The sequence below is a fragment of the Stigmatopora argus genome, chromosome 21 (assembly GCF_051989625.1).
Source record: "Stigmatopora argus isolate UIUO_Sarg chromosome 21, RoL_Sarg_1.0, whole genome shotgun sequence".
Taxonomy (NCBI): Eukaryota; Metazoa; Chordata; class Actinopteri; order Syngnathiformes; family Syngnathidae; genus Stigmatopora; species Stigmatopora argus.
Genome location: NC_135407.1, coordinates 10,441,240 through 10,450,360, shown reverse-complemented (window position 1 = coordinate 10,450,360; position 9,121 = coordinate 10,441,240). Strand labels below are relative to the sequence as shown.

At 38.9% G+C, this 9,121-nt stretch overlaps 2 long non-coding RNA genes across 2 annotated transcripts; both read right to left on the bottom strand.

Moving 5' to 3' along the window:
- Nucleotides 1–3,411: 3,411 nt before the first annotated feature.
- Nucleotides 3,412–4,260, bottom strand: LOC144066903 (uncharacterized). Its single transcript, XR_013297783.1, has 4 exons — nt 4,216–4,260; nt 4,047–4,134; nt 3,866–3,958; nt 3,412–3,490 (listed from the first exon to the last, which is right to left on the bottom strand). It is a non-coding gene; the product is annotated as an uncharacterized LOC144066903 (long non-coding RNA).
- Nucleotides 4,261–6,554: 2,294 nt separating this feature from the next.
- On the bottom strand, nt 6,555–8,634 carry LOC144066896 (uncharacterized). The gene is made up of 3 exons (XR_013297776.1): nt 8,482–8,634; nt 7,079–7,152; nt 6,555–6,676 (listed from the first exon to the last, which is right to left on the bottom strand). It is a non-coding gene; the product is annotated as an uncharacterized LOC144066896 (long non-coding RNA).
- Between the last annotated feature and the right edge of the window lie 487 nt (nt 8,635–9,121).

Genomic DNA, 9,121 nt, shown 5'->3' with positions numbered 1-9,121 from the left:
TATTGCCAATCGTTATCACCGTAACATTCAGGTGTATTAACCCCATAATTGCAATGCAGTAAGTTTTGGCTAAATTCTTAATTTGTATGCCCCTAAAGCAATAGGCAGTAACGTCCCAATAGTCATCAATATGACCTATACCAAAGCATCTGCCCCCTTCAGGTCAAACAGGGAACGTCTTCTGTGCACTTAAAGACGCTCCATGTTTCTTCTAGGGAAACTATGCCTATCTTAAATCAATTATCTTATCTACCCCAGCCAGGTTCAATTTACCTAATAATTTGGACGAATGCCACGAAATTTCTCATGCCACTTCTGCATTGCTAATTTCATGTCTAATCTCTTTAACAAACAAATTACTCTTAATACCCAAGACATAATTTGTAAATCACCCCATACTGTTTACTTAAGATAAGAGCCATTTCTTATAGCTCCCTGTTATCACAAGAGAAATCTACAATAAGTAAATTAGAGAAATCAACCTTTTACCAGGCATTTCCTAATTACAATTTTCAATGCTTAATAAAGGATCCACAAATTGTCACCAATATGCCATAATATTGTAAAAAAAATCCATTCATTTTTCTTTAACCAGCCAATCTCCTATATTAAAGTAAAAAGAAAATAATAATAATAGTATTATTCCCAATTCCAAAGCTTTTACCAAATCAATCTTTGCCAAACAGATTGTCTATCACCTCGAAAGACATTTCTGATTAAATCCCAAATATAAATGCGAAGCGCCACGCTCGCTGCAGAAGCAGCTTATCAATGTTGACATTCCTAAGCGACCTTTTTTTCTTTCTGCGCACAATGTTTCACCTCCTGTGTACAATTACAACGCTTTTTAGAGAAGACCAAATTAATTCCTCTCCCGATATCCAACTATATCACCATAGTTTGCCAAGACCCCATAATCACAATATGCTGCAAGCACAACTATATCATAGCAAAACCCATTTCTGCCCTCAAGTTTGATTCAGCACTCCCAAAGCCAATTATTGTAATGTCTTCACGGAAGGGGTCCAAAAAAAATTAGTCGCTCGTGCGGTCTGCGCGCATACTGAATGCCTAACACCGTCAAATCAGCCGCTACGCGGTCCACATGTTTTTTTGCATTCAAATCAGCAGCAAAGACAGCCGCGCTCCCCTGCAGCCGACGCATTATTTGACCAGTTTAGAGTATGACAAAAATGCAGGTTTGGCAACCCCGCTAAACATTTAATTGGTCGTTTTGTATTTCTTTTCGACTGTTAACCAAAACATTCCCGTTGACAGGATAAAACCAAGATAATCCGCAATAAGCCATTTCATTCCATTAAATTGACAGTACATTTAGGTACTATTAACAAAGTATGCCTAGGACTTGGAAATAACCATTTTAATTGCCGTTTTACAACTTTCAGCATCACACAAAAAATTCCAATTGAATTCATTCACAAAGAATGTGATCTCTGGTTTAAAATTAACTCAACATCCTCATGTTCAAAATCCTCATTCAAATCATTTTGAGCAGGCCTGCCTTGTTTTTAGAGACTTTTTGTCCAGGCAATCACGCACATAGCATTTTTGAAAACCGGATTTCATTTGTTTTTTCCAACTTTTTGGCTTACATTCCTATCCTCTCCCGTCGGCCCGCGCTATCTTTTATTTTTATTTTACACAACGGACCCGTTTTATCACTCTCTTTTCTGTGGAACAAGCCGCCTCGCTTGTATCTCCCTTCACATATTATATAGATTACTTCTATGCTTAGTGCGTATTTTATCCTGCAGGTTTTAATATTTCATGCATATTTAAGCTGGCCAGCAAACCCATATTTGTTTATCCATAAATTTAGGTGTTTAACCCTTGTAGCACTTTGATTTTCAACAAATTTCATCTTTACACGGCGGACACTGTTTCACATCGTCGTCGCTAACCGCATTGATATTTGAGCTGCCCATTTTTAAGGGAGCTTGCGTGCACTCAGTTATCAGTTAGTTAACTTTCTTTTCCGCGGAAGGACGCACGTAACACACGCAACACAAATGTATACCCTAGCGTGATATACTGTCAGAGTTATATTTGTACCTTTCCGGACCGCGGCACAGGACACCCCGAACTGCCCCAAGTTTTATAGACTCATGCTCTGTCTCTTAACCTGGCATCGACTAGTATACCCAGGGTTTTACGCAGTCCCCCTGGACGCGAGTCTCATTTCAAAAAATGGACCTCACGTGCAATGCCCCTTCAACAAACGCAGACATTCACGTGGACTTACCAGATATGACTCCAGATGTCCCTTTCAGAGTGTTAGCCGTCGAGAACCAAGTCGCCTCGTCGAATAATCCAGCCCGTAAAAGGGTATTTAAGCGCCGTGCACGGTCTTTCCAGATATCGAACGGAAGCGACCTGGATTCTGCTCCGGTATCTTGGCCACAGGCTCGAAGGACCAAATGTTAGGTTCATCCAATTGTAGGTTTATCCTTAGGTAAACCAAAACCTAATACAAAATTTATTTAATTCAATTTAAAGGTAACTCTTTTTCCCCATATGTTCTTTGTTGGTTGATTAACTTTCAGAATGCCTCTGCTTCGCCACCCCTTATGACACAACAAACAACACATTATATTTTATTATTCATCTATTTTACCTAAAAAACAGTGACCAGGGAGTAAATCACATGATGATTTTGGAATAGTATATAGAGGCTTCTTCAGTCCTACCCCCAGGAAGTTGGTGTGTTCGTGGATCCGCTTTCGGATGTACTCGATCCAGTCTCGTTTGGTCTTAATGGTGGACGCCTATTGATTTGGAAGACAGGCAAAAGTAAAATGTGGCCTTTTGGACCACTTTTGAGAACCACATAAGCATCCTAAACTATTCGCTGGAATTTCAATTACTCTAGGAGTTACAATATTTGTTTTCTGATTTACTTTCAAAGAGAGAGTGAAAAGCACCTAACCTTGAGAACAATGATGTTGTTCAATGTGCAACCCATCGAAAGTGCAAACTTGCGGGGATTCCCTCCACGTGCTCCATCACATTTAGTTTGAAGAGCTGAGGAGGCAATGGGATTATCATTTTCACAGATTTTGTTCACATATAAAAATGGTGTAAAGGATTACTCACATTAAGTTTTCTCTTAAGTATTTGCACTTTCCCTTGGTGTCCTTGGCCACCTTGTGGAAAACCAAGCTCTTCTCCAAGAGAAAGAGGTGTCTTATCCTGCACATTCGGAAGGGTGACTTGGAATCCCACACCTTGAAGGACTCCTCTAGGAGCAGCTCCTCTTTGATGCTCTCGTCAAACCCTGAAGAAGGGTAAAGTAGGCAATGTAAGAAAATGATACATCAATGAAAAGCAATTGTGTGGCCATCTTGCCAAGTGTTCATTTACCATCCACCAAGGAGAGATGCATGGCATCATTGATTGCCTTGGAAATGCTAAGCATCCCCTCCACGGCTTCCTGGAGCTCGCTATTCCTCTCACAACTTTCCAGGAGGTTCTAAATAAATGAAGAGCATTAATAACATGCTTCCACAGAATCTCAGTTGGCCAATTACCTGTATAACAAATAAAAATGTTTTCCCATTGCAATATCCTGTTTTTGGGTGTTTTTTCAGAGGGTTGGAGCCAATTATTATTATTTTTGTTCATTTCTATGGGAAACGTTGATTTGAGATACGAGTAAATCGACATACGAGCTCAGTCCCGGAACGCATTAAGCTTGTATCTCAAGGTACCACTGTATTGTTGTTTAATTAGACACCTTTAGAAGTGGTGCTTTTGCTGAATGTCACATATTATGAGTATGTAAAGAATGCAATTAATGTTGGTTTACTGAAGAATACTAAAATCTTACCACCATTTTTGGATTTACCTTGAGCGCGAGTGGATATTTTTAGATTATCTGTACAGGCTTCAGCAGGTAGGAGGTGATCGTTTTTGGCAATTGGTATTTTTGCTGAATTTACTGTTTAACACAGAGAGAGAGAAAAGACTTACATCATGAAAATGTGTGTCCTGAAGTCAAGTTTTGATCAGTTTGATATTTTACTTACATCAAAATAGTTCCGAGAATGCACCATGTTGAGCTTAGAGGATCGTGGATGGTTCTTGCAATAATCCACATACAACTGAAACTTCAGCCTACAAACGGGATACATTTTTACGGAATCATTATTGGTCAAATATCATCGGGATAGTGGTTATGGATAAAGCACTAAATACCCATGTGACAAAGCAGCGTCCAACCTCCTCAGGCATGTGTTCATATTTCTCCAGTTATTTGAGAAACCACATGATGATTTTGGAATAGTATATAGAGGCTTCTTCAGTCCTACCCCCAGGAAGTTGTTGTGTTCATGGATCAGCTTTCGGATGTGCTCGATCCATTCTAGTTTGGTCTTAATAGTGGGTGCCTATTGATTTGGAAGACAGGCAAAAGTTAACGTGGCCTTTTGGACCACCTTTGAAAACCAAATAAGCATCCCATATTCACTGGAATTTCAATCACTGTGTGAGTTTAAATGAACTTGGATTACGATGCAGACACCCTCAAAAATAAGTTTAATCTAACCTTACACTAAACTTAATTCTAATTTTGTTTTAAATTTTGATACCTTTCTTGGCTCTATTTGCCTGGCCTCCACCCTGACTTTCAGATGCAACCTATGAGGGTTGTTTGCTTTAGTATTCCCTTCAAAATATTCTGAAAATGATGCACACAAATGTCCTCAAAATAGAATGACGCAAGACCACTTGCCAACGAGAAGTAGTATATACGCCATTCGCACTGACTAACGGAAAAAAACACTGAAAAAATGCAACGCTCCGCCCAGTGCTCGTAGAGACATTACACGAGGGAGTTGAAATCAGAGAGACAGTGCCCATGATGTTCTTATTAGCAGCCTCTCGCATCCACTTTATGCTCGTATATCATAATTTGTCTCGTATATCAAGATAAATATTTGCCAGAAATTTTACTCCTATATCAAATTGCATGTACCGTATTTTCACAACTATAAGGCGCACATAAGTCTTAAATTTTCTCCAAAATAGACAGGACGCCTAATAATCCAGTGCGCTTCATATATGGACCAATACTAAAATTGTTATCACGATAAAATAAAATAAATCAGTCGATAGGGTAAACCATCCTCTACAGCTCTCACAACTACGGCAAGCAGCCCCTGACTCTGCCATTTTCCCCGTAGAAAAAGTACTGCGCAGTGACTGCTGGGATATGTAGTTCTTTTGTCAATACACCCAATGTATTGTTGCCTGTATACATCAACATCAACACAGCTTTACGAAGGGTGGCAGGCAGCGCCGGGCTAGTTACGCTAGCTACGCTGGACATCGGCATCAACACAGCTTTACCAAGGGTAGAAGGCAGCACCGGGCTAGTTACGGTAGCTACGCTGGAGATCGGCATCAACACAGCTTTACGAAGGGTGGCAGGCAGCACCGGGCTAGTTACGCTAGCTACTATTTGCGAATGGATTGTGGCCGCCTGGACGAACGTATAAAACTCAGCGTTTTTGATGGACAATTGTTCAATTCGGACACAGAAAATGAGGACTTTGATGGACTTGTGGGTGATAGCATGTGGGTGTAGCGTGTATGTTTAAGCTGGTGTATGTTTTGCCATGGCTGGCTGCGTCTATAAAAACGGTGCGTCCTTTGTGTGTGTAAAATACAGAAATAGCACTCGTTATTGACACTGCGGCTAAAAATACGATGCGCCGTATAGTCGTGAAAATACGGTATGTTGGGGCACTCATGTCGAAGTACCACTCACTGTACTTGTTTTCTGTTTTACCGTATTTTCCCACCTATAAAACGCACCATTGCGCCACTCCCCTGGGATGCTTTGAATGAATTTACCGTAATGCATGGAATGCGCGGGGAGGCTATTTTTAGGGTGAACGTCCACTGGGTTGATCGCAATAAGTAGCGTGCCAGCAAGAAATAAAACCAGTCACTCAAGCGGTCAGGGCCATACACAAATTGAATTTAGTGCACAGAGATGGCGCTCCAACCGATTGGGCGCAGCAACCATTTTAAAGAAAATTTTATACTTTTAAGTGCGCCATATAGGTGTGAAAATACAGCACTTTCAAAGAGAGAGAGGAGCATCGAACCTTGAGAACAATGATGCCGTCCAACGTGCAACTTGTCGACAGTGCAAACTTGCCGGGGTTTCCCTCCACGTGCCCTATCACATTTAGTTTGAATATCTTAGGCGGCGGCGTGATTATTATTTTCCCAGATTTTTTTTCTCATGTAAAATGGCGTAAAGGACTACTCACATTAACTTTTCTCTTGAAAATGTATTTTCAGTTTCCCTTGGTGTCCTTGGCCACCTTGCAGAAAACCAAAGTCTTCTCCAAGAGAAAAAGGTGTTTTTTACTGCCCATTCGGAAGGGTGACTTGGAATTCCACACCTTGAAGGACCCCTCTAGGAGCAGCTCCTCTTTGATGCTCTCGTCAAACCTTGAAGGAGGGTCAAGTAGGCAATATTAGAAAATGATACCTCCACAAAAACCAAATGTGTGGTCATCTTGCCTGTGTTCATTAACCATCCACCAAGGAGATGCATGGCATCGTTGGTTGTTTTGGAAATATTAAGCATCACCTCCAGGGCTTCTTGGAGCTCGCTTTTCCTCTCACGACATTCCAGGAGGTTCTAAATAAATTGAAAGAGCTTTAAGACATTGCTTCCACAGAATCTCAGTTTGCCAAGTTCCTGTATGCATGTGTAACTGAAGCCGACATGTTGTTCAAAATCTTGTTTTCATAATGCGGTAAAGTTATTTAACTTATTAATATTATTGTTTAATCAGAAACAATTGGAACTTGTGGTTTTGCTGATTGTCACATATTACGAGTATGTAAAGAATGCAATTCATGTGGTTTACGGAATGCCGTGTTTTCTCGCATATAATTCGCCCCTAAAATTGCTTTAAAATCGTTGAATTTTAAAATTTCTCGCATATAAACCGCCTCGATTCACAATTTTCACCTCCATATTCATGGTTTTAACTGGGAGTATGTGATACTTTGAAGGGACTATAAGAAAAATCCTCACACGTGGTATTTCTGAGATCCTGTATGAATCCAAAGGATTGTCTGATGGATTGCACATTCCGAAAAGGTTGTTGCCTGTACGTGGATGAAATAAAAAAGGAAGTCATTATCAGAGGGGGGCTTGGAAAAGCAATGTATTCATTCACATGTGGATTTTCAGAAAAATACCGTATTTACTCATACGTAAGCAGCACCCTTAAAATTGCTGAATTTTACAATTTACAAAGGCCCTGATTCACAATTTTCGCCTCCATATTCATGGTTTTAATAGGGAGTACAAATGTGTTACTTTGAAAGGAAAATCTTAAGAAAAATCATCGCAAGTGGTATTTCTGAGATACTCTTTTTTTAAAGCAGATTATTAGGGTCAATATCATAAAGAAGTTTTAATATGCCTGTCTTTGTAAATGCAAAATATCAATTTATTTTGTTTGAAAAAAGAAATGTCTATCTTGATGAGAACCTGATGCTTTTCAATGACAGAAATTACAATTTTCTTATCAGAAGTTTAAGATGTTGTGGTGGACAAATTGCTTATAATGTCAAAACATTGATTATTTTATGGTTCATATTACTGCAATAGTTGTCACTTTTGAACAAGAAATCAAAAGAATAAAATCTAAGCAGAATTTTGTTTTATTTCATAATCCTAAATGTACAATTTCCTTTCAAAAAGGAAATAACGTAAGTACAACCAGCAAGTGTGTCCGTACCGGTATAATGTTCACCAAGTCTTTGGGTGGAAAAATAGCATGAGATACACATTACACAGGTATCAAGGCTGATATTTTGACAATCGACCGCAAGACCTTCGATCAGCCTTAAATACTATTGGGATGTGCTGACATGGTACAAGTGAGTTTTTTTTCACTTTTTATGCAAGATAGTTTTTCTTCTTGAATTTCATTCATAGGTGTTAAAATAAATTTTGTTTTGCGTTTTATCGGTTTATCCTTTTTCTATTTTGAAATAAATGACAATATGGGCCGCATTGTCTTGCGTCAAGGTGTTTCGTCTTTGTCACCTTGCAGTTTCATGCATGTCGTCTTTTTATGCGCATATAAACTGTACCCTCGACTCAGTCATTTTTTGTCCGACAAATGCGGCTTATATGAGAATAAATACGGTAATATAGGCACAAAAACAAATATGGATACATGAACGTTTTAAAGAAATTCATCCCATAATGGTTGTTTTCTTATGGCAAAACAGAAAATAACCAACAAATAGTAAATGTTAATTTGCCAACATCTACTGGTAAAAAGAGTATAGCAACACTAAGTGTTGTGCGCATTTAAGGCATTCCCTTGATCTAGTCATCTTTTTTTTGTTACAAATACAGCTTATATGCGAGAAAATACAGTAATACTAAAATCTTTCTAATATTTTTAGGCATGCCTTTACCAGGACCGGATATTTCAAGATTCTCAGCACAGGCTTAACAAGGTAGGAGTTGATCGTGTTTGGGAGTTGAGGTTTCTGCTGAATTTTCTGTTCAACACACAGAGAGAAAAGACTGTAAGATCATTAAAATGTGTCCTGAAGTCAAGTTTGACATTCAACTTACATCAAAATAGTTCAGAGAATGCAACATGTTGAGTTTAGAAGATCGTGGATGGTTCTTGCAATAATCCACATACAACTGAAACTTCAGTCTACAAACGGGATATATTTTTACGGAATCATTATGGGTCAAATGTCAGCGGGATAGTGGTTATGGATAAAGCAATAAATACCCATGTGACAAAGCAGCGTCCAACATCCTCAGGCATGTGTTCATATTTCTCCAGTTCTTTGAGAAAGATGCTGAAAAAGAGATGGTTAATAAATACGTTTTAAAAAGTGAATGGCGTAGATCAACATCAAAGATTTATGAGTCTCATTTTATTAAATTAGAACGTGCACACTAAAAAACATTGCCTTACGTAAGCCAATGTTTAAAGAATTTACCAAGAGCAGCCTCATTTATTAAGATTGTTTCAACTCTTTAAAAAACAAACACTCGAAACTTTGACATAAAAGGCTTTAGGTTTCATTTTTTGTG